The sequence below is a fragment of the Aptenodytes patagonicus genome, chromosome 11 (genome assembly GCF_965638725.1).
Source record: "Aptenodytes patagonicus chromosome 11, bAptPat1.pri.cur, whole genome shotgun sequence".
Lineage (NCBI taxonomy): Eukaryota > Metazoa > Chordata > Aves > Sphenisciformes > Spheniscidae > Aptenodytes > Aptenodytes patagonicus.
In genome coordinates, this window is record NC_134959.1 from 15,969,890 (window position 1) to 15,997,416 (window position 27,527).

Here is a 27,527-nt window from a genome sequence, read left to right on the forward strand (position 1 = left end):
CACTGTGAATTACTTCTGTAGTAGCAACTGTTTTCCTATGCCTTCTTTTTACTGTATTTTAAAATAATGGTAGTACGTAAAATAAATTTTGCTTTACATATTCTAAAGCAGAGGAAGAAAATCTCTAGCTTTGATATCTATCAGAACACGTTATCAGTGACCACTATTAATATTTATACTTAGCAAATCCCAGAGCTTTTCAATACACATAGAACAACACATAACTCAACAGTAGCTCTTAACAAAGGGCAGTTTTATTTTTTCAAATACCAATCGCTGAATATGTATCTGTCCTAAGTAGTTGCTCCAGAAAAAAGATAGCAAGAAAACAAGCAAGCATTTTAAGGTGAAAAACATTGACCCATTATTAGAGGTCTTTGTTTTATTATTATGCAATCCTGCTTGCTAACAGCAGGTATCCAGAGCCCATCAAGTGATGCAAACTGATGCAGAACTATGTCACTGTCCTTTGACATCCATTACCACTCCAAGGAGAAGGATGGGTAGTATCCTCTGTGTGTCCAGATTGGATTTTTGTTTAAGACACATTTCTAATTGACATCTATAGTCAGAGGCTATCTATGTCTACCCTCTACAGCGCAGGGCACATTTCTCAAAACTGGAGGAAAAAAAAAAAAAGGAGAGGAACAAAATGGGGAAAAAGGGAGAGACACAGAAAAAGAATATGGCCCAGTAAGTACTGAGGGAATCTCGGGCTCTGGAGACATGCATTCAACTCTCTGCTCTGCCAAATTCCCTGCATAATGTGAGGAAATCAATTAGTACTTTATCTGTGAAATGGGGATACTCAATTACACACAGGGGGATTATGAGACTACATAAATAGTCACAAATTTCAAGTGATTTAGACAGTATGAAGTAAAAGACAAAACAGTACTAAGAGAGAAGCATATTAAGATTTCTGTTCTACACACACACACACGCATAACAAAATTACTCCAGTGATTTTACCCCCTTCCACAGAAGCAACTCCTCTACACCGTCAGTTTCAACTACCAATTCCAGTGGCCCAGAAAGCAACCCTCACATTGTTTCCCAAATGACCAGCACCTCCAGGATGGGTAGCAGTATAAAACAGTTTTAACATGGATAACAGTAGCTTACCCAACCAAGAAAATACAGCAATGTTTCCTTCCTTGCAAAAGTTATCAGAAATGGGAGAGAAGCTGTCATCTCATAGAATCATAGAATCATTGAGGTTGGAAAAGACCTCTAAGATCATCGAGTCCAACCATCGACCCAACACCACCACCTACTAAACCATGTCCCTAAGCGCCTCATCTACACGTCTTTTAAATACCTCCAGGGATGGGGACTCCACCACTTCCCTGGGCAGCCTGGTCCAATGTTTAACCACTCTTTCAGTAAAGACATTTTTCCTCACGTCCAATCTAAACCTCCCCTGGCACAACTTGAGGCCATTTCCTCTCGTCCTATCGCTTGTTACTTGGGAGAAGAGACCGACACCCACCTCGCTACAACCTCCTTTCAGGGAGTTGTAGAGAGCGATGAGGTCTCCCCTCAGCCTCCTTTTCTCCAGGCTAAACGACCCCAGTTCCCTCAGCCGCTCCTCATAAGACTTGTTCTCCAGACCCCTGACCAGCCTCGTTGCCCTTCTCTGGACACGCTCCAGCACCTCGACGTCCTTCTTGGAGTGAGGGGCCCAAAACTGAACACAGTATTCGAGGTGCGGCCTCACCAGGGCCGAGTACAGGGGCACGATCACTTCCCTACTCCTGCTGGCCACACTATTTCTGATACAGGCCAGGATGCCATTGGCCTTCTTGGCCGCCTGGGCACACTGCCGGCTCATGTTCAGCCGGCTGTCGACCAGCACCCCCAGGTCCTTTTCCGCCAGGCAGCTTTCCAGCCACTCTTCCCCAAGCCTGTAGCGCTGCATGGGGTTGTTGTGGCCGAAGTGCAGGACCCGGCACTTGGCCTTGTTGAACCTCATACAATTGGCCTGGGCCCATTGATCCAGCCTGTCCAGGTCCCTCTGCAGAGCCTTCCTACCCTCGAGCAGATCAACGCTCCCGCCCAACTTGGTGTCGTCTGCAAACTTACTGAGGGTGCACTCGATCCCCTCATCCAGATCATCGATAAAGATATTGAACAAGACCGGCCCCAAAACTGAGCCCTGGGGAACACCGCTCGTGACCGGCCGCCAACTGGATTGAACTCCATTCACCACAACTCTCTGGGCCCGGCCGTCCAGCCAGTTTTTTACCCAGCGCAGGGTACACCTGTCTAAGCCGTGAGCCGCCAGCTTCTCTAGGAGAATGCTGTGGGAAACAGTGTCAAAGGCCTTGCTGAAGTCCAGGTAGACCACATCCACAGCCTTTCCCTCAGCCGCTAGGCGGGTCACCTGGTCATAGAAGGAGATCAGGTTGGTCATCTCCTTAGCTTCCTAGGCATGAACCAGTTCCTGCATCTCCAACTGATGAAAGCTGGAAGACTATCTCTGAAAGTGCTTGCAGTGAAGTCAAATCTAACCAAAGGCCCTAGCTCCAATCAAACCTGAAGAATTACTGAGCTGCAGGTTAGACTATTGTTTCTGAAAAAGGAGAACATCTCCAAGATTTATAGTGAAAAAAATAGGTATAACGGGTGTCATTAACAACTCACCAGCTCCCAACCGCAAGCACACAATGTCACATGAGCTACTGTATTTAGCTTCTGGAGTTAGCCTGGGAACCAACCTACACAGCACCGTGTGCTGCTGCTGGCAAATGATCTTTTAATGGCAACAGCTATATGGGGTTGCTTCCATTCAGCTACTCCATTGCAAAATGATGATAAATGATAATGAGAAATTATTACAACTATCAGAAGTATTAGTAAATATTCCTACTGCTTGGTACTATAAATCTAGAGAAGTCTTTAAGACTGATGTCAAACCACATGAAGCACACCACGCAGTTAATTTTACAGCTGATAACTTGAATTTTGGGGGCAAATTCAGCACTACTGGAACAGGAATCTATTAATTCTTTAGCATGCTATAACAATATTTAAGTCATCAGTGAAGGAACTTTAAACATATGATACAGTAGTATCTTGACAGTAAAAAATAGTTGAGGATTGGTGCAGAGGGTGCCAATTTTTCTTTCAAGCAATAAGAGGAATTTATGTCCTCTTGTTCTGTCACTCCACCTCCAACGGCAGAAGCACACCCATATTTCCAGTGAGAGCTTTTAAAAATCTTCTTTGAATAATTTAGGTTAGAATGGATCTTTAGAGAACATCTGGTGGGAGAGGAAGAAGTAAGCACATGTGCTCCTTTAAAGATTAAACCAAAAACTCCAAACCAACCACTACCTCAAACCCTCCCAGCTCATGAACCTTAGGAAGCCACAGTGATGACCTGGCCTAGTCAGTGATGCGTCCTGCTCCAGCAGTGCCACGGAGGGAGAGCTCTGACTTTGCATGGTTTCCCAACATTCGCTCGCACCCTGTGCTCTTGGGGCACAGGTGGGATGCAGTGAGAACACTTTCCAGATGGCTGAAAATTGTTTCCCTTAATAGTCTTGTCACTAGGGACTGAAATCTAAAGAGCCTCTGTACAGGATTTTTACCTGCCAAGAAAGGTTGTTCATTAGAAATAAATCATGGAATTAAAAAAAAAAAAAAAAAAAAAAAAAATTAAGAAGATGCCAAATACTCTGCTGACGAAATGTTTCTCGTTTTCTTTGTTGGTTTGTTTTTTTTTTTTTCTTTTTCTTTTTTTTTCAGTCAGCTAGTAAACCATGCAGGCTGTTGGGGATTTGCTAGTGATCTGACTACTCATTAAAATAATATAAAAATATAATCCAGCACTTTCAAGCACCAATCATTCAAACCAGGTATGCTAATAAATTACCTTTTTCTCCAAATACTGCTGAGCATGCTGTAGGCAGCCATCAACTTGAAATTATTTTTATTAAAGAAGGATGTGTGTGCCTACAGCACACAACCCAAGAAATGTCTCTAATGAGGCAATATGAAACCATTTAGTGACAACTATGTTCGAAAAAGCCAACCAAAAATTACAAACCATTTGCAAGACATTTTGTTGCGTTTTCTTGTATGCAGGTATCTGGACGTATCTCAGAGCAATGTTAACACCGCTGGAGTTGTGTAAGGAGTCAGGAGCTCAGGTAGACATTTATCTTCACATGAGAGAATCCAAACTCAATATCAACACTGCTCTCTCCTCAAAGCCCAGTATGGCACTATGGAGCTTAAATACTCTCAACTAGCATTTACTGTCATTAGATCAGCTTTTAATTATCTGAAGTTATGACAACAGCATATTAAATGAATTCCCATCTCTTCTGAGCCTTGAAAGCAACTCATGTTTTGATTACTTTGTTCTTTTAAGAAAGATCACCTCTTAGTCCATTACTACAGGGCTCTGTAATAATTTCTTTAATCAGGATGATAAGCTGATAAAAGACATATTTGGAAAACAATATTCTTGCAAACTAAACTTAATTTTCAACAGGTTTTCAAACTGTAATAATTATTGAAAAAGGACAGTGTTCATTTAGGCTGAGATATGATATAACTAGCCAAAATTAAAAATACTTATTGTAAGGCTGTTTTCCATTTACCCCATGAATACAGATTACAGGCCAGCTGCTTGGTGTTACAGCAACTCATCTGCTTTTACGCTCATTTCTCTCTCTGAACAGATTGGTCAGAGATACAGCTCTACGAGCAATATCAAACCATAAGTGAGTCCTCTAAGGGCAACTGAACTAACCCAGTCACCTGTGCCATGCCATGCATTTGCTGAGACGATACCTCCTGGTTTCGCTCTGATTAGGTGATATGCAACAGATCCCGTACTGTAAGTTTAAAAATTTGTTCAGAATTGGACTCAGTATTTTATTAAGACTTTGTTTTTCTGTTCACCCTTTTCATAAATTCAAGCTGTAGATGCTGCTATGCAAATATCAAACAGGCCACCTGATTGTACCAACCACCTGAAGGTTGGTTGGTGGTTCCCCATATATGACTTGGGGAATTTGCTGCCTTTTTATCATTACTGAAATGCAATTAAAAAATCCTTTTCAAGAAACTACACTCCTGTATACCACAAGATCAATGTTCAAATTAATGCTTAGACCTTGAACCTCCGAAGGAAGAAGTCCTCTTGGCTCCCCAGAATTCAGCACCTGAAAAAGCAGCGCCCAGCCCTCCCAACAGTCACACTGAAATAATTCTTAACTCATCACAGCTTGTGTTCTGGTTTTGCCACCTTCTTCATGGCACATCCCAGCCTTCTGACTTGTAATCAGCTCAGGCTCATTCTGGCCATTCAGAGTGGGCAATATTTTCAAAAACACATAGAAGACCAAAGAGGTCCAGCCATGTAGACCTAAATGGGTGCTAGGTGCTCTTGAAGATTGTTAACCACAGTTCAGAATATGCTTTCATTTTAGAATAAGCAAGATTACTGAGGAAAAGGGATAGCCACAGAGTTTTAACTCTGTTTGGTATTTCACGATATTTGGCAGTGATCTATTTTTAGGACTGTTGGCGTGCAGGGCAAATAAAATTAAATAAGTGCCACAAACCTGCATTGTTTTTTATCAGCCTTACAGAAGAGGTAAAATTCCTTTGGTTTATACATATTACAGGTTAATTGTTTCCAAAATAAAGACACCCTGCTTTCTCATCTGACACCAGGAGATACAGACAAAAGCATCCCTTCCAACTTTCCTAGCTATTTTATTCATTAGGTAACTCACCAGGATGCCTATTTCTTTCGGTTGAAATCTTGGCTCTTTCAAAACATAAAAACTACTCCCCCATCTTTTTTGTGGGCAAAGTAGAGGGATCCCAGGCTTGAGAATGAGACCTGATGTTTTTCTCTCCCCCCACCCGGATCCTTAGGTATCAGTCAGGTGTAATTTTATTAAAGCTCATGCAGTTACACCAGTCTGAAAAAACATTAAATCAGAATCAAGCTGTAAGTTACAGAGATATGGAAAATCCATTTCAAGCATTACCAAAAAACTAAAAACATTCCTCATTCCAGTACCTTGGAAAGATACTTAAATTATTCAGGAACACTGTGAACATATTTCTCTCTTTTCCTAATAGAAAAATGTCTTTAAAAGGCAAGACATTTGCTAATTTCTTAAGATTTTGAAGCAGAACTACTAACTACACCATCTGGATGTTCCTTACCTTCCCTAGTCCTAACACAGTGATGGAGCCCTCTACCTCTGGTTGGAGCCCAGGTGTGTTATTACAATACATACATCGCATAATAACCAGCAACAGCTTCCTTAGGGTAAAAAAAGGAGGAAGAAAAAAAACACACCAGAAAAAAAAAACACCAACAAAGGACATGGTTATTAATTCAGGTCTGCCCTGCTGCTAATGCAATGTTTGTATTAGCAATAGATTACCCCCATATTTTATAAATACAATACATATCCAAGGAAACAAATTAATTGACCAATGGGAAAGGATAAGAAACTCAATTAAAAATAATACATCGAGTAAACCACCACCACCACTTCTGGAGTACATGTACTTTCAGCATTGGCCTTTATCCATATATATATAGGGAGTTATATGTGTGTGTGATATATTGAAGTTTGTTGCAAAAATAATTTTTTTCAAAATTTCTGCTTTGGAAAAATTTTATTACTATTGACAGTAATGGTGACAACACACTGTGGTCTGAAATATTGTTTTATATTTACCTCTATTTTATCCTTAAAGGAAGCTGCTGTAACTTGTAAACTTCTAGATCAGAGTGCTTCCTGTATGCAATGAGTAGTGTTAACACTTGATCAAAAAAGAAGAGATAGATATACTGCATACTATAAAGTAATCTATGTATTACTTTATAGTAAGCATTTAAAACTAATAGTGCTTGAAATTGTAACAAATTCAAAATGAGAAAAAATGTGGAACTTGTTTATACCTTCCCCACACACACACCCTGAAAAAACCCCACCATTAAAAACATATGGGTTTGTGGAAATTTTCAACTGTAACAAAACTCGCATTTTCCCCACATAATATGGTTTAATGAAAATCTTCTTGCAGACAACAGGGAACAATTCATAAAAGCTGGCAGAAAAAAACCTAAAGAAATCAGGTCCACTTAAATCAAGATATGGTCAATAACTTCTCTCCCTAGTGACACACTGCATTACGTAAATCAAACAATATAAACTCTTCGGTATACAAATGCCACACAACCAATTTATATTTCTTACTTACATGGACCCAAAGTGTACTTTATATCAATTAACATTAAAATCATCTTATAAAGCGTTCTTTTTCCCTGCGTACATTCATAAAGTTGGATTCGCTGTGTGTATCAATCCAAATACAGTAACAAAAGATAGAAGACCTAACAAATACAACTTCGGGAATCGCAGCCTCTTAAAAGCAATCAAGATTAGCAATTATGTTTCATGGTTATGTGCTCCAAATACCATTGTGCTCCATCTCCTAAGGAGATCCACACTGGCAAATGATCAAACTCAGCCATCCCTCTGCATACAGTGCTGCATAAAATTTCAAAGTTTTTATAAATTTATTCTGGTCATAGTCAAAATCCTTTAAGCCAAAGACTTAGTTCTGTGTGAAGGTGCTTTATTCAATCTTCTATGCCCACTATAAACCATCGGTGAGGTTTGTGGCCTGTTAATGCTTCTATAATATTTTCCATTGTTAAAAATCCTATTCTATCAAAGGATAATTTACCCTGCCTGAAAGATGGAACAGTGTTTTGAGTTTAAATATTTTTAATAAGATTTCCCAAATCAAACCTTCCCTTCCCCTCAGTGTAGTTCTTTTCCTGCTAACATATCATCCATCATTTAATTAGCTATTGCTGCTCTTAGACTTGATTGCACCCACCCTACTACTGGCCACCCATAACATTACTGATGCTGCTTGATATACATAGCAGTTGCCACTGCAAGGCAACATCAGTTCCCTCCGTCCTCTCTCCTCTTCTACTTTCGAATTTTCTCCTGACCATGGGTTACAACCACCTGACATCTCATAGCTCTGATTTTACCTAGTGATACAAAAAGAGACTTTGTAAGGCACCAGATGACAGATTCTGTGGTGTTTCCTTGGTAGAATGATGAGCAGATCTCAAAATCTGTGACCCAAAGTAGGAGTGGGACCACTTTTGAACCTGATTAGTCTTTGTGTCAAAACCAGCTAGTGCAGATATAAAGCATTTCCAAACTTAAGTCTCATACATAGATTGTGTGAAGGGAAAAGCAAATCAAAACAAAATCCACAATCCTTTTTTTTTAAAAAAAAAGGTAGGAAAGAAGAATGATGTTGTATTCTTAAACAATGCATTGCTGTTACAAAAAAGAGCAGCTCTAATTTCAACAGCTACCAGTATCAATTCAAAAACAAACGAAAACTTAATATGCCACTGATGCATTTACTTAAGCCTAAACCAGAAATGGACAACTTCGACCCCTAGGGAGACATTGGTGTTATTTTTGGTTTGGAGACCTAAAATCTTAATGGAAAGCAGCCTTGACTACAAATGGTATAATAGTTGCAGCCACTGCAATCAACAGTTCATAAGCAATTCCATTATATAAATGTCACTTACAAACTTCCACTTTCATTGCAATTTAAGCAGCATGCTTTTTAAGACGTCACAGCTGAAACAGGTCAAAAGAGAACAGTAAATACTGGCACAGAAATTAGTCTCCGTGAGAAATGCTGAGTACTGCAGTGTGAAATTATTTCACTCAGCCTAGTCAGAATTGAAATCACAGCCTCCCCAGCCCTCCAGCAAAGTGGGAAAAGGGTTAAGTTTACACAATTTGTACAGCGCAGGAAGATAGTGCTGAAGGGAAAAGAAGGATCTCATAAAATCCCCATACACAGAGCTTCACGAAATAGCTTCTCTATGGAGATTCACAGCAAATTCACAGCACCAGATAGCATAAAATGGTCTAAATACTAGTTCAAGTGGGGATGCAAAATGCGTGGTTAACTCAGCCATAACTCAATTTCTCAGTCTTCTAAAATGTCTCAAACAGAAAATCTTTTCCAAGCTGTTCAGAAGAACAGCACGTACTGAAAGAGGTCCTCAAATTGGTGTTATAATTAACAGGTAAAGCTGAAAGCCATGAAGTTCATTAACAAAAACTAGAACAAAAAGAAAGCGATTTAGCTAGAACTAACAGAACTGTAACAGAAGATGTGCAAAAGAGCAGTTGGCGCATTACTGATTAACACTATATGCTGTGCAAACTTCCCAAACTATGTATACAGAACTCACAAGTATACAACATCCTTTTCCTCCTTGCTAAAGGAATTCAGTCACACCTCTTCCCCTGTAATTCTCCCTAAAATGTCAGGGGTAAATACAAAAGAAAAAACCAAAACCTGAAACATTCATCCCCAGAGATAATGATGCCATACTGGGGCAAGTGAAAACATGAGTGCAATGTTAACTAATACCTGGCGAAAAAGAGAGAACAGACTAACGGCATGTAGCAGTCCCCGTTCAGTGGGGCAAAACGGGCAGCCGGGGTTCATGTTGTTCACTCACAGGACCCCAACAGCACCCACACTTCATCCCCGTGTTAAACACACCACCACAGTGTGGGCACTCTCTGACTCATGTCACAACAGAACAAACTATTCACCAAATACCTGAGCATTCGTAAGTGCAATAAACTTAAAAATTGTATTTATAAAAACACATAATAAATCAGTTTTACATTAGGTAGAACTAGAGCTAATATGGGCCATACAGAGCTGTACAGAGGTATAGAGCTATAAATACCTAAACTTGAAGAAGAGTATAAAAATATGCATATTGTGAGAAATGAATGAGAATTAAACTCCTTCCTGTGGAATCATAAAGAATTGAAACTGATTATTTTGGATGCTCAATCCCAACCCAGCTCTTTGTGCCGCCAGAGAGGCTCCGTGCAAGGCTGGAGCACAGGAACTCCTAAACCTCACACCTGCAGCTTGGTCCTCTGCCCGTCCCAAACCACACTCATCCACTGGTTTAAGCCAGGAACAGGCCGACGTCGCTGAGCCAGCAGGCTGCACACCAAAACCTGCGTACAGAGAGAGTACCTGGCAGGCAGAAGGGATGCTGTTTTCAGTCCAGAAGCAAGAAAAGGCCACTGGGACCTGAGCCAGACTGGTGTGGGCACATGGGTGGGGCCACAGCGGCCTCGTGGTACCACTCCAGCAGTCCCTACCTCTCCCCTTTCTCCAGGCCACCCCAGCAGTCACTGGGTCAGCTCAGCCCATCGCAGCCATGAGATGTAGCTCCCGGGAACTGCACGTCACCTAGTTTTTGCTGTGATGGGGTCTCCATGCAAAGGTGAAAACCAAAACGTTTACCACACCGATGGCAAAGTCTGCCCCTGGCGTCACACCAAAACAGACACTGGTGTGACAGCCCTTAACTCTTTAATGATCGCTACTAGCCTTGAAGGCAAATCAACCTAGACCAACTCCAGTGCAGAAATATGATGGAGATGCCCAACTTGAATTTCATACGCACACAATCTGTCAGTGCTACCCTTCCAATCGCTCTTCTTGTCCTCATTAGCTGGTGCACTGCTACTATGTTGTACAACAAAACCACAGGAGCTTGTGATAATTAAGTTTTTCCAGGAAGTGATTGAGTCCACAAACAAAAGCCAATTCAGTATTGTTTTTCTAGGCTGAAGAAATGGTTGACATTTTTTTTGAATCAGAAATGTGAAAAAGTTAGTACACCACAAGCAAGCATTTGCATTAAAATTCAATCCCCACAAAAGACAAAAAACTATCTGCAAACCTTCCAAAAATACTTTTTTCATTCTTTATTAAGATATAGCTATTAGTTTGCACTGTAGACCTGAGTATTTTAAAACAGTGTAGAGATTATATTGCATCTAGATGCATATATATAATTTATATTAGTTAAATCTTTGATCTTTTGAAAAGCGATTCAGAGGTTTTTTTGTGAATCTTTTCCCTGTAGTTACAACTTTAGTTGTTTCTTTACATCACCACCAGATGGGGCTCACTTATAGCTGAAATCATTGGACATTAAACAATCTTCTATTACACACAATTTATGTTGTACGCTCGCACACGTTTCTATTGCATGCACACTCATTTTCACAGCATATTTGCACACTTTTCATCTCATGAAAAAAAATCCATATTTTTAATTTACTGATACAACTGGTTATGGATATTTTTAAATTTTTTTTAATAACTACATTAATCTCAGAACTATTATTACACTGTATGCCCAGTTTAGATCAAGTTGATAGTGGCAAGAAGAGGGGATGTATTGCTCGAGAATTACAGTGCCAATTTTCTAACTAGTTTCCAGGTTCATGGGACCTGTGATGGGGACTGTCTCATTACGTGCCTTAGAATTACAGAATGCTTTAAAACATGCTGCATCCAGTTCCAGTGTAATCAATAGCAGCAAAATAAAATGCAATTCTTTTGAGCGGTATTTCAAATCTATTAAAAAACCTCCAACATTGTTTTGATGTACCAACATCCCTCCCTCCCCTTCTATTTTTTTTTTTTTTTTTTTTTAAGGTCAAAAAAGGAGGAGTGAAACCTCTTGCTGTACAGCCTGGAAATTCAGTCAGGGAAATGCCCTATTTTTATCACCTACTTTCTCTCTTTCTGAAGGCTTTCCTTGCTACATTATTTTCTCCCCTCTTCCCAGTTATACATGAGCAGTAATTCCCATAGAAAATAAGTGAGCTTCCATTTTAGCTATTCAAATTTCTCAGGACAGATTTTGTGAGTGAGGAAGGGTTTCAGCTCAAATAAGCAGCGCTGGGTACTCTCTGGTTGATGTCAATGAGAAATGTACTGTGCTTAGGTTAAGCAGCAGCAGGGATCCCCAAATGCCTGTTTGTTAGAGAGATACCATAATGGCAGACAAATAAAGGAGATAAGAATTGCAAAATGGGAGAGAGTAACTTAAAGTCCATCAGATGCTTAGCCACAGTGGTGAGAATATAAAACTAGAATTAAAACAAATGTAAATTCATTTCATTATTGATAGTTCAGAGCCATAGACAATATATTAAAAAATTCTGTGACTTCATCTTTGAAGACTCCAGGGGGCTTATCAGACCTGGTTCCTGCCGAGGCTAATCCCAATTCTGCATTAAAACCTGTATCTCCAACACAGAGCACCTCTGACTACACAGTTTGGCAGCACCCATCTGATTCACATGGTGCCTACTACTGTAGCACGCCATAGATATTTTTCCAACAAACATAATCACAAGAGCATCTTTTCAGACAGTGAAATTTCAGACAGCAATTGATTAGTTCTCAAGATTCATCAGATTTTAAATAAAATCTGTATGCAGAAAAGTCTTTCATACAATGTCACCAATATACAGTGACAAAAGTCAGCCCTAAAACGACAGATGTTATGATGCCAGTTCATTTCTCTAAATGGGTGCCTGAACTCAAAACCCCTCAGTCCTAAGACAGGACTCAACAGAAACACACAGAGTTTGCAGATCACATCACTTGTTAAGGAGACTGAAAAGTTAAGATTCCAAATAATTAGGCACTTAACAAAAAATATTAGCCTGTTTCTGCATATTTTCTTCTGGTGGATGCTGGATTTTCCCCTGGCATTTTGAATTTTATTTCACACTAACATACTTCTGAGATAAAAATCTCTGAAACTGTAAAGTTAGGAAAACAAACACTACGGAAAGCAACTTAAGACTTCATGATGATGCTTCCTAATTTCTGCCTTTTGCAAAATCTTGCTAGAGTTGCCCCACTTTTAGAGATCTTTATTTCCTACTTGATGCTGGAGACACTTTTCTGACTGCTGAGCTAGAAAGGAGACCAGCCACTTTTCCTGGACAGATGCTCAAACCCAGTGCCCCTGGCCCTGGCTGCACGCCTGACTGCGCAGCCCCACAGGGGAGGCAGGCACAGGAGCAGAGTGGCCCAAAGTCACCAGGGAGGAGGCAGACAGCTAAGCAGGCACAGTCTACTGCAATGATCACCCAGTCCCACTCCTGGGCTACGGCTACAGCTAGGTAGAGGGAGTCAACAGCAAAAATAAGGAGCAACAAAACAGAAAAGAAGGGAACTAAGGTTTGCTAATCCAAAAGACAGGAGAAGGAGGAAAGAAAAGGAGTTACCTCCTGCTTAGCCAGCTTTCCCAGCAGGCTGAAGTAGTGGACAAAGCTACTTTCACACAAGTAAAGAACAAGAGGAATGAAGTCCTGGGGGCTTGCACGAACAAGTAACGAACATCATGTACAGTGTTGGAAGATGTTCAGAAGCTTCAGACCACTTGGGTTGTACTTGCTTTTTAGATGTTTATACTCACCAGCTTCCCAAATCTTCCAGGTTCTTCCACTACATGGCCAATATCTAGTTTTGTAGGGTAAAGTTTGTGCTAACACTGACTCACAAATATTCTGTTTCTCCCAAGAGATCCAGGATGAGGAAAAGAATGATTTTAAATGAGAAACATGGCCAAAAGTTCCTGTATAATTCCTCGAGAGGCCGATTCCCCTCACATGTTTCAACTCCTCAGCTGTCGTGATTTAGTAATTGAAATAATAATAAAATTTAAATAATAATAATAATAATAATAATAATAATAATAATAATAATAATAATAAAAAAATATACAAAGCAAGTGATGCACAGTGCAATTGCTCACCACCCACCGACCGATGCCCAGCCAGTCCCCAAGCAGCAGCCCCCCCGGCCAGCTTTCCCCAGTTTATGTACTGAGCATGACGTCCCATGGTATGGAATGTCCCTTTGGCCAGTTGGGGTCAGCTGTCCTGGCTGTGCCCCCTCCCAGCTCCTTGTGCACCTCCAGCCTTCTCAGTCGGTAGAGCATGGGAAGCTGAAAAGTCCTTGACTAGTGTAAGCACTACTTAGCAACAACTAAAACATCGGTGTGTTATCAACGTTGTTCTCACCCCAAATCCAAAACACAGCACTGTACCAACTACTAGGAAGAAAATTATCCCAGCTGAAACCAGGACATCAGCATAGGCAGAGGGTTAAAGAAACTTAACAGCAACGGTCCCCTTCACTAGCAACACCATTTTATTTAATATGTTGTTATTAGAATGGATTTGGAGGGGGAAAAACCAAAGTTATTCTACAGCCAGTACAGTAGCAGATAGAGATAGCCGAACACAAGCAGTATTTAATTGTTCATATATTCAAAACCGAAACTAGCAGCAAAACAGCTGCTATTGAGCAATTTTAAAAGTTGGATGAATCCACTCCACTGAACACCTTCGGTTCACACCCCAGTTCATTTACTTCTGACTTCAACCACTGTATCCAGCAGCAGAAGCACACTTGCATCAGAAGGCAATACCACACTTAAAGTCTCCATTCCTGTCATAGAATCATAGAATAGTTTGCGCTGGAAGGGACCTCTAAAGGCCATCTAGTCCAAGCCCCCTGCCATGGGCAGGGACATCTTCAACTAGATCGGGTTGCTCAGAGCCCCGTCCAACCTGACCTGGAATGTTTCCAGGGATGGGGCATCCACCACCTCTCGGGGCAACCTGGGCCAGTGCTTCACCACCCTCAGCGTAAAAAATTTCTTCCTTATAGCTAGTCTAAATCTACCCCCCTTTAGTTTAAAGCCATTCCCCCTTGTCCTGTCGCAACAGGCCCTGCTAAAAAGTTTGCTGCCACCTTTCTTGTAAGCCCCCTTTAAGTACTGACAGGCCGCAATAAGGTCTTCCCGAAGCCTTCTCTTCTCTAGGCTGAACAACCCCAACTCTCTCAGCCTCTCTTCTTTTATGCTCCAGACTGGCACAATACAGACCAAATAGGTACATCTTTGAAATGTAGTTTTTCTTGTGCTACTATAGTATGCCTACGTGGTCATCATATCCAATTGCTCCCATTTTCCATAATGTATAAACATGTTTTTCAGCTTTCACGCTGATACCATTGCTTCCTTAAACCCTATGAGCAGTCCCAATCAGTACCATTGGGTCACATGCAATCTGTCACAAATTTGTGTTTCACATTTGTATGACCAAGACATTATTTCTCTCTCTAAAGGCTGCAAAGTCCTGGTAGATAAGGTTGGATCCAGACAGCCATTCTTAGCCCCATCTGTGTCCTTCAGTGTAAGGCTCATGACTCAAATGCATCTGAAAATGGGTTATCTTCTGCTGTAGCAGCCCTTTGGTAAGGTGAGCACCAGGAAAAGGTTAGACCACTGTTGCAATAGTTTTACATCACATTCATAATTTGGCAGTTAAGGCTGGTGGACATAAAGAGATCTTTGAATGTGCTCATTCTTCTGGATCCAAAGTGCAGGAGAAGAGTTTTGGCACATCAAATAAACTTCAGTAGACTGACCTTGAACATTCATTTATTCTTACAGTGCACCAGCAGCTATAAAGAAACATATTAAAACATAAAGCCCTTCCCTGAAGAGCTTACATTTGAATGCTTGACAAGACCATGACGAGCAGTAGGAAGGCAGAGGGATGCACACTGAGAAAAGGAAGAATCACAGTAATAGGATCACAAGACAACTTCACTTAGCAAGGGTACAGTTTGCAGGTCTATGAGCTTTCCAAGAACTAATTACTGCTCGTGGGTGAAAAAATAAAAGTGAACACTTAAGAGTTTTAAATGGAGCTGAATAAACGTGGAGAAAGAAATAATGTTTGATGCAAAGTGTGAAAAGGAAAAGTTCTCCAGGCTCACATAATTTACAGAGGAGGCAAACAAGAATTGACAGGTCACAGAGATAGGCCAGGACAGAACTGTAAATGGTTTTGGAGAAGCAAGAACAAGCTGCAGCGTTTCTCTCAGGGCAGAATCTGAAAGGGTCAGAAAAAAAAGGGTAAAAAGCTAATTTTGAGACAACGTAATAAAATATTAAAAAGGCAAGTACTGAAATGTGGCATTTGTAGTGAACACACTTGACTGTCAACCCAAATGCCATAAAGTTTAACATTTTAGTTTGAACAGATGCTTAATTGTATGCACTTAATGAACCATCATAAACCAGGAAGATTCCTGATATGGTTGTAAGCAACGTGTTACACTGCATAATGGCGGGGACAGATAAAGGAATCTCAACCTGATTACAGCAAACAGGGTATGGCAGACACAAATAACCAGAGAACTGCTAAGGTCCTGGTTTTTAAAAAGCCTTTAAAAAATGTAAGCAGGCAAAATTGTTTTGTCTGAAAATGATGATGAAGGTCCTACAGTTCAGAAGGCAGCACTGGCCTTCACCAAGGCAAGAAGTGGGCACTGTGTTACCATTAACAGAGTCCAAGGATAGTTATGGCACAAGAGTGGTGCAGAAAAGCAGTAACCCTAGAAAGAATTCCCTAATCATGAAGAAGTTCTCTTTACTTATGTCCCCTTCACAATGAGAGGCGTGCTAAAGTTAGGGCTAATGATACTTTTTAAGGGAATAGTGGAAGTTTCTCAGAGAAATACCCCTTATCACCGATTACCTCTAGTTCTTTTCATTTACAGAAAAAAATTGGAGGGACATAACTCTTTCCATTACTGTAAAGCGTCCTTAGTTTCCTCTGAAAATTTCACATTCAAATGTAATGAGAAAAAGTATCTGCTTTGGTTTTACCGTTTTTACATACTTTTACCCTTTCAACTTTAGGAACAGTTTTTAAAAACAAAGGTCACGTCTAAAGGAAAATTTTTAATGACTCAGAGGCTCATGTCATTATGGCCTACAGCACCAAGAGAAAGCAAGCATACAAACAGGCATAGCCCTAACCTGCAACTGACCCTTCAATAGGAAGCCATCAAGCAGCTAAAACACGACAAAGGAAGATGCTTTAAACATGTGGAAGGAAAAACAAGAAAACTTATAGCTGCTGCAAACAAGAAAATAATGGAAAACACAAGATCACATGCTATTAGTGTATGAAAGCAATGGGCACTTGAATGTCTCCTGGGACTTGAGCCACTGTGCATCACAATACTATTAATCTTTGTGAGCAAGATGTTAATAAGGTTTCAAGGGCAGTGGATGGGTGTAGGCATCTCTGGCTCTTCCTTTTCCAAAGCTGTTTGCATCTATGAAGTCAAAACCTGTTCTAGAAGCAGTTCTTCCCATGGCGTAGACAGTAAAGACACATGATGGCAGTGATACCGACCTGCTCTGCACCTTCCTCATGCGAAGGCCATCTACCCCAGCACAGCTTGCTTCTACACACTTCTCCAAAGCCATGAGCCTACACATACAACTCTGCTCGGGCACTTTGCTAGGGAGATGTCTCAGCAGCCAGCCAGGAGAATAAAGAGTGCAGGCAAAGGGGGACATCAAACGTAGCACTCCCAAAAGGCTCCACTGGCCCTCGAAAGCACCCAGGGAACGTGTGGGCTCTGCTCAGCACTCCTTTCCCCTTCCTCTGCTAAAGGACAGGCCGCGCCAGTACTCCCCTTCCAGTTCTGGGGAAGGGGGATGCACAAAGAGGCGAGATGAGGTGGTACAGAGTGAGCTGAAGCCCATGAGAGTCAATTCACTATAGGTTTCCAGGATCAGCAGCTATTAGTTTTGGTGTCACCTAGATGCTGTTGTGATACCAATATACTGCATATTGCTGCATGAGGACATTACAGAGCACCTCAGGGCTCAATCAGCAAGACCTTGATTCTTCCAACCTCGATTACAGAAAGTATTAGATTTGTATCATGAACACATGCACATTATGAATAACTGCATTAATTAACTTCTCTTCAGATAATCGAAAGGTTACACACTACACTCTCACTGACATTGTTTAATCTTTATGTGCAATATGCATACTAAACAAATCTACAGTTCCTGCACCAAACAGCCAGAGATCCAGGACTCTAAAGATAGGACTGCTGAAGTAGGATCATTTCTCATACTTGAGGTTCAGCATCTGTGCGTTTTCTGAAATCTTTTTTTTTTTAAAGGATCCAGCTATGGAAACACAGTTTGTCAAAATGCTATTGATCTGTATGTACACCTCCTCCTCCCCCTTAAATGAGCTGCAAGGGGAACTGGGGTGCCTGTTAAACCTAAACCACTTAACTATGTTTAAAGGTAACTTGTGACACGCACTTTAAGGAACGGTTGCTCTGCATGTCTCCCAGCTCGCAGCTCCTTGATGCTCGCTGCCATGCTGTAGGTGGCATCCAATCAGAGCGGCCGCCACTGAGGGCCAGGGAGGCGGCTGCCGGGTTTTATTTTATATTCCAGCTACAGTGCAGGGAACGTAAGGCAGCAAGTGTGTACGGCACGAATAATGAGTTGTACTAATTCACGGAAATTCACTTTTTTTGCCGTCACACACTGCTCCCTTTTCTATAGACCAAGACTTTGAAAGTTCATTTTTATGTGTCATTTACTTCCCCAGGGTGTAAAGCCTGCTAAAAATATCACCATTTCTTCTCCTCTGATAACAGATTATTTATGCAAAGGCAGAATAATTATTCTTGACATACTAGAAGGCTCACCCCCTAAACTAAGGAAGTTTCAAATGATACCTTCATAAAATACAGCAAAGGTCAATATTGTCAGCTAAAGCTCAACATTGAAAACAAGTCTTCTGAACTCAGGATACTGGAAGGCTTGTTAAAGGAAGGAAATTATTTTGCAGTTGTACAGGGCATTTGATTTGAAAGCATGAAGGGAACATGCCTGGGACAATGAGGTTTCTGTAACCAGTTACCCCATTCAACTCTGAAGAAAATGAAGTAAGATCTGTATGGTGTAGAAATATAGTAGCAATTAAACCAGGCAGAAATATATGTGGGGGAAATCCTGACAACTGGCATCAAGAGGTTAACTCTTCTTTTCTTTTTAATCAGTAACTAGTTCTGTCATCTTTTGGTTCAGTGCAAAATCTCCCCAGAGAAGCGCCTCCATTCTTTGAATGTCCATAAGGCAATTAGGTTTTACATTTTTAAAACTGAAGGGTTTTACAGGATGAGCCAATTTATATGTTTCCATAATAAGAAAAGACTCAGGGCTACTGAAGTATCTATTTCAAAACGGCTTAGGTGGTGCATTATTGAATCCTGCAAAGCCAAGGGGCTTCCAGGTCCCAGAGTCTTTAACAGTCATTTTGAGGGAACTACCTGGGCAGAATACAGAACAGCTTCATTTTTGGAAACCTGTAAAGCAGCCATTTGCTATTTGGAGTTCCTTCAACGTGAGCAGTACAAAGCACTGTAAAGAGAGGTCCTGGCTTGAACACAGGCACCCAGAGGTAGAAAGGTGCTGCCACAGCACTGGGTGGTTATGTTTCTTTGCTCCTGAGCCTTTTTATTGTCTTAATAAATGCTGGTCAAGTCCCAATCATAAAAACAATCGGGTGGATATAGCTGTGAGCAAAAATGGGTGATAGCTTTCAAACTGGAATAGTGTAACAGCTCTATCTACCAATTAAAGCCATTCAGTGAACAAATCTGATGATTAACTGGATATGTAATTAAGCCTTTATTATTAGTCTAATTGGATGGTTAGGGGAATTATTAAAGCTGTTAAGATTCTGTGTAGCAAGCTGACTGTGCAGTACAGGCAATATGAAATTCAGCTCATTACAAGCAAGGCCAAATGAACATATTTGAGTGGAAATTTGAGACAGCTGCATCCAAGTCTTTCAACACAAACCCAAACAAATCTTAAAGCCATGAGTTCAGCTCAGAGAGAGCTATAATGCCCCACTCGAACATGCATGACAACAAGCCAAGCACAGACCCATTCCCAGGAGGTTAAGGAGAGGGGAGAGCTTTTTCTGTGACGCTGTCTAAAGCATCCTCCCTTCCCCGACCCCACCCCCATCATTCCTGACACCAGGATAAGGAAGAACTTTTGCAACAGAGGCATCTGACCAGCTAGGCAGCTAAAATACAACTCCTGAAGCTTTAAGAAGAGCAAAAATCTGGTTAATTCCTGAAAGAACTTGGTGCTCCAAAATCTGGTCTTGGGAACATAAAAGAATGAGAAGGAAGGTACATGTGGACTACTGTGTAGGCCTAGCAAAACATTAAGCTTTGCATGATCATTTAGTCCATGTTCCACTTGTCCCAGGTCAAAGTCTGAACTTGGCACTAGTAACATGCCGAGTTGAGAGCTGAGAACCAGGCCTCCCATGTCCCTTACCAACAGCAAACATCACTCAGCCCTCACCTATCCTTACCAAAAATTAGTAATAAAGAAACTAATATGGAAACTCCCAGGCTTACCTGGTGATTGAGAAGGCAATTTATGTACCAGGCAGGCAAGTGGAATTATGGCTATTGAAGAGTTATCTCCATTGGCCTCAATGAAGTAATGCCTTATAGTTGTTGGATCAGTATGATGCTAAGTGGTCTGATAGAAGCCTGTTGGAGAAAAAAAGAAAAAACAATAATTGATTTTTTTTTTCCAACAACCAAAGCAAACTCCTCCTAAATTGGTATGTTCACTGAACATGTCATCTATTGTACTTCTCATCTGAAAGTGCAATAATATGAAAGTATTCTAGAAGTACAATTCAAATAAGCATAGATGGAGAGCAATTAACCAAGAATAACAATTGCTGGAACTGAGGCTGAAACAGGTACTGATCAGCCACGTAACAGCAGAACTAGAAGAGCCCACATCCTGACCAGAGGAACTTCCAAGGGCTGGAGCTAGTTGAAGTACAGAAGTACACAGTTTTGCCTGGCTTCCATATCCTTCCAGACCCAGGTGCAATCTCAATCAAACAGCAAAAGAGGTCAAAGTTACAGTCACACGTGTGCACTCACAGAGGTTGTGCCAAGGGAAGCCCCTCAGTTCTGCATATCAGCAGCCCAAACACATAACAAAAAAATCTAACAACAACAGATACATAGATATATCTGGGCTATATTTCCCAATAGCCATCTCTTACGCCTGCAATTAATGTCAATGGAAAACCCCACCACCACACTCCAGTTGCAATCAAACTGTTTTAAAAATGCCAAAAGCAAGATGACACGCGATCACAATGCTGTTGCACACATACAGAATATATCTGACTCTCTGTGGAAACCAGCGATAGATCTGATATGCTTTAACACTCTGGATAAGATAAATCTTGTAAGTGACTCTAAAAATGATGCAAACCGTTACAGAACTCGCAGTGTGTGTTTTGGGTCTGATTTAAGTTCTGCTCTTCCCCTGTATGAGCTACACACTATTACTGCTATGAACAAATTTCATTTAGAGGCAATTGCCTCAACTCAGAACCATGTAACAATACCATTCTCTGTGAGAAAGTCTGTTATGGACTGGGCATGACACCTCCAATTAAATAAACATAATGAAATGAAAGAAAATAACATGATTCTGTTAATTCAAAAACTTGTTTTCTAGAATAATGCAAAGAAATTTTAATTAAAATATATGGTAACCACAAATAAATAAGCATAAATTAAAGAAAAGTGCGTACATTAATATTAATAATAAAAATCTAAAAAGACTCAACTTTATCTATACATGAGATTAGTTTTGTGCTGGTACAGATCTCTTAAACCAAAATAATATGGCAAGGTGAAAAACAATAATTTAAAATAAAAGGGCATGTTAAGTATAAAAAACAAAACAGACTTTCAGTTTCCCTTTGCTATAAAGAAACATATAGATAAAGATCTTAAAAGAAAAAAAACTTTTCTGTTGTCCATTAAATCACAACAGTTACTTTCTACTTTTATGTGTCAAAATGTTTTCTTATTCTTAGAATATCATGCCATGAGGTTTACTTCATAAACAAATAAAAATCGTTACACTGTTTCAAATCATTTACTTCATGGTTAAAAAAAAAATCTAAGAACAAAACTTCACAAATAATCCAAAGATTTTCTCAAAAACTCAATCATAATGCGATTTGAGTTTTTATATTCAAATTGGCACAAACATAATTAAATATTACACTTTAAAACCAGAATACTTTGATGTAACAAATCATGGAAAGGAGGAGTTCATCACAGAAAGGCACTTAGTCACAAAAAAATACATCAGAAGAGCAAGTATTGGAAAGGCACTTGGAGCAGCTGCAGTTAGAAGAACAAAGTTCAGGAGAAGTATGCTTGCAGGATAACATGGATGGAGCATTGTTTAAACAGAAAGAAACCCTAAAGCATCTCATACAGGTGACTCATGAAAATGTCATATTAAGCTCTTCAGAGGTATGCTCCTTCTCGTTGTCCTTGATAAAATCTGGTGCACGTACACACACATACTAACAGGTAGAAAAACCACACTGCATGCAACCTTAAACATGGGAGAACTGATCTGGGCCAGATCTCCAGATGTACCTTGTGTTACCAATTTTCCCAGAAAACATTGGAAAGAAAGATGTCCTCTGAGTTATTGCAGTGTTTCAGTTTTATTTATTTTTCCAGTAAACATTTCATTTTTATAAAACCCTTTGAAGCTTATATAAAATAAGCAATAGACTTGTGTGAAGACCACTGTCACAGAGTTAATTATAAGCAGGTACTGAGCTTTTCCACAAACAAAATTATTTTCAATTTGAGACTCAAAGGAAAACTGCAGGCTGATGAAAACCAGTTGGTAGCTTATAACCTCCCTAGTCCAGCAATTGGGTGTGCATATCTGTACTGGTGTGTCTTCATAGACCCCCTCAGCAATGGTGCTCAGGGAGCACCGCAGCGCATCTGCCTACAGCGAGTTGCCAAGATTGAACCTTAAACAGCTCAAAGAAAAAACATCATCTTGTAGAATGAAGAAAACAACCAAACAAAAAAACAAACAGAAAAACCTCACAAATATTTACATTTCAGTGACAATTCATCATCTCTGGGGTGGGGTGAGTGTTTCTGAGGTCAACCTTCCAGGACATTAAAGCAATTTGGAAGACTTCTACATATTTTCATAAGATGGCACATAAACCTTGGGGTGGGGGGTGGGGGGAAGTTTCTAAGACCACTGGAAAAAGAAAATACCACTGGTATAAAGATGACATTGCAACTTAGGGAATATATTGTAACATCCCTCAAAAGAAAGGTGAATCAAAGCTGCTATTTTGCTACTTTCTTCCCCTATAAGAAAGATGAAGACCTGTCATTCTTCAAAGTAGGCTGCTTTATTTTAAAGGAAAGTAGAAAAAACTCACCTACCACACAACATTCAGAGCAAGACATTTGATGACACATTCAAGTGTCATCAGCCAGTTTTTTCCCTAAAATCAACCTTACCTTTATTACAAAGCACACACAATACACATTTGTATAACAACAGAAACAATCACTTGGCATACTTGCACAGAAATGGCATTGCAGAGAGTGTCTGGCCCAGAGACAAGCCCATGCTTTCTGAGCTGACCAAGAGACCACAGGCACGGACAGCCGTGTGCTCCCAGATCCAGAAAGATTTCTGCACTGGGCTGCTGTAAGCAGCACCTACATGTCATTGACAAGGCTGGGCAAGTTTCTCCTGCAGATTTCCCCCCTTGCCTCCATTCAATAATGTATAAGGGACTGAGACTTCCTAGTAAACAGCAACTTAATTAGTACTATCATTATCATTTAGAAAACAAGGATTATAAATTCCATAGTGTGTATTTTAGCTTGAACCTGATCTATATTACACAAAAGCTTTCTGAAGTGGAAAATTATTGCATAAAAAATAATATTATACCCTCAATGAGTTAATAAAATTTTATTCTCAATAGAGTCTTTCTCAAAATACTCTCAGTGATGCAAATATCCATGGCAAATAAAGCACACAGAACCAAAATTTCTAAGGCTGTGCAAAATATTAGACAGGGTACAGGGCCAGCTGGAGAATGCCATTCATTAGAAAATATATGTGAAAATGCCCTGTCCCAAAGGCTTCTCATAGTACTTCTAGTTTTATTAAAGTTGAAAGCGATTTCATTCATTTCAAGTTTTGGAAGAAAGCTGTAGGTGGAAGCAGTGCCTTAAGAGAAAAAGAAAAAAAATACTTTAAAAAAAAAAATCTATTTTCATCCATTCATCCTAATCCTAATTCATCTTTTTTCACGTAGGAGCCTTGAAAAAGCCCAAGAACAAAGAAATGACATCCTTCCAACGTATACTGCTCTGCATTACTTCCTACATATAGGTATGGTCTTTAGTTAACCCCAAACTTGCTCCTTTAATTATTCCCGAGAAAGCCTAATTTCAAGGTTTTGCTGTAGTGTTGAGAACTACACTAAATGCCTTTGTCAAGCTACTGCAAACTTGCCTGTATTTCTGTCCCATTACACTGTAAGGAAAGCACTAGTCACTATTATTGGATGTACAGGGCTCAAAAAAAGAAGTATTTCAACTACACAGAATAACATGGTTTAATCCATGCACACGGTCAGTTTCAGATTTTTCACGAAGTCTGATCAGCATTGTGTAATACACAAAACAAAATATTTGAACTTCAAAATGACAAAACAATACCTGTCTGAATGAATGCCCCTCTCTGGTAACTTAATGCTTTGAGAATATAAAGAAACAGAAAAAGATCTTGTATCATTAGATTATGACATTAGGAAATCTTGTCACATGGTATGCAAGAGCAAAGCATCCCTCAAAAAGCTTTCCATAAAACCAGCAAAGAGTTTAACCAGAGAAAAAGTACATTTACCTTCTAAGTAAATTTCACCTGCTTGACTAGTAGGCTACTAGAACTTTTTGCACTTTGAAATCACTATTTGTAGCAATAAAAGAAAGCACAAATCATATAGAGCTATAAAAGGGTGAATGGGATGCAATAACCTAACAATTACCCTGAAGCACCGAAGGACTGGGACACTGGTGAGAACTGCTTGCAAGCTCATATCCTTTAAACAGCCCAGTCTCTGTGCAGGAGGGATATCAGAGTTCCCAGGTTCTTATTCTTCCCCCAAAAGCGTGAGAAACTGAGTAACGAGAATATAAAAGCAAGCCTAACAAGGTAACGCACACTTCTTAAAATAAAATAACCCCTTGAAAACTGAGGACTAAATTGATTTTTTATGAAGTAGTAGAATTACAAAAGAAGAAATTTGAAATATTCATATCTTTTAGCTGTCCCTCAAATATATTTACAGCACTGCTTCCCCCCTACCCCATAAAAACAGGTAGTAGCCACCGTAATAGAAGATGAAAATACAACTATCAAAAGAAAATGATGTTGCTGAGACTCTGTTAGAACAATAGAGCATCCTTCACAAAAAGGAGAAGCTTCTTCAAGAAACATGAATGGGTGGATGATGATCACTGTGCTAGAAAAATCCTAGAAGACTATATGTCAATAGTAAATGCATCTACAAATAGCATTCAGCTTGAGCAGCTATTAGCCATAGTTTAGAAGCAAGGTAATTGAGAACTGTTGTATAGAGCAATACCGTCTATGTTTTTAGGTGGCTAGCATAAAATCTCCTAGCATCCAAGAAATGACTACTGGTATACACCAAAAAAGGGAAGCTACTCAAAAAAGTCTCAGTGCTCAGTATTTCCAAGAGTCTCTCATAAAACTGTTAAAACAGATGTGAAATCACTAGAAATCCAGAAATGGCTTCTTAATCACTAGATCTGTATCATTAACTAAAGTAATAGCAACTACGTGTAGATGCCAAAGGAAAAAATAACACTTGTTCAATCCACAAGGGTACTTAAGAAAGGGTGGTCAGAATTATTTTGATTGACTCTACTTCTCAGAGAGGAAAGATTTCAAGCCCTAAAAGCCTAGTCAATGTTAATTACTCATGCAGACAAGATTTTATTTTGGTGTAGATCTTGAAGTCCCACTGACTTTCAACACAACTTGTGTTTCTCATGCAGGACAGAGCCTTTGGAAAATTTTCCATTGACTGCAGACTCCTCTGGTCTAGCTCATCCTGGGACCCTAAATTAGGGGTCCTAGCCTTAGATGCCTCCTGGGAGTTGTGACCTACATCAGCAGGACTAGCAAAGTCTCCTGATGTAGTGTGTCAGCTGCTAGTTAAACAAGCACTTGTCACATCCCTAAAAGCAAGCAAGAACCAAAACTAGACAGACAGAGTAAGATTGAAGAGGAGTAGGACAACCAAAACAGTTTCAGTTGAGAGACTGAAAAATCCCTCCCAAAATAGTACAATTAAATGCTGGTAGTTGTGGAAGGCTCAAGGTAGGGATTTCCAGCATGGCTCTGGTTTGACTGTGCCATTCTCATCTCAGCCTCTGCATCCAGCGCTCTTCCCAATAATTCTTTTCTCAGGCTGAACTCTGGGAAGATAATTATTTTCCACCCCTTTCTATGCAATGTCTTCATTCAGTAAAGCTAGAAAAGTCTCTGCCCTTGTATCTGTTCCGTATCAGTTTTACAACCCAAGAGTAACTGATGGCCACCTCTACAGAAGGCTTCAGTGGAAGCTCAGAATTGAGCACAGTAATCAGGTACCAAACCATATTAAATCTCTGGTACAGAGTTCAAACTCGTTTAGCTATTACTTGTCGTCTTCTAGTTCAAACATTCAGCCAATATGGCAGAAATCAAAAAACAGTCTATAAAAAGAGACCCCTTGTGTACTGAAAAGTTTCTATCCTGCAATGTGGTGTGAATATTTAGGAGAAACTATTGGAATAAATAGCTATTATTCTGGCATCATGTAGAAGAATACATCTGCAAATCAGAGGAGGTACACGTACAGTTCATACATGCATATAGTGTTTCTGCTTTGCTGTAAATCTATTTGTTTGTTGCAGTTGTTACTAACATGCGAACAATAGCTGTTAGGATAAATGCTTTTATAGGAGTGTAGTCCTCAAGTCTGAAAGTGAAGAAAATATAAACATTACTGTGAAAGAAAGACCTTGCAAGGTCATCTGTAGAGCAAGGGCAAAACCAGCAGCTACACACAGAGGCATCAAGCTGCAGTACGTGTGGTTCACATGCAGGACTCTAAGGAAACTCTGAAAACAGTGGGTCATAGGAGAAAAAGGAAGAAGTATTACAGCATCAGCTAGGTCATGGTCTTAACAGCTGAGCAACAAGAGATACGTGAGGACCGCTGGGGGTGGGGAGGGACCACAAAAAAACCAAAACCACAAGCACTCTGCCAGCTCTTGAATACAGTCTCAAACCCATCAGTGTCTTCTGACTGATTTTTAAAGAAGGAGCTGAAAAGAGCTTAGCAACCACGAGCACCAAACACAGCACTGAAAGGTCAAGAAACATAGTATAAAAATAATCATCTAAATGTAAAGGGCAAATTCTCACTTGTGTTTTTTCTGCTGAACCCCTTAATCAAGAACAGTTCAAATAAATGTACAGGTCAGCCTCGATTATCCAGTCTCGTCACTTGAAATTCCAGGATAACCTAGGATATATTGCCTTACTCATTCACTGAAACTACTTTTACAAAGTAATCTACTTTCCTTAAAGATTTTAAGAAATTTGGTGTGTAACATGGCAAGGAAAAAACAGAAGTCAGGGATATCCCCTAGTGTTTAGCAACAATAATACTTAATGTTTCTATATAAAGCTTTCCACATCTATGTCAATCTGCTTAAAGAAAGGCAGCAATGGGCAT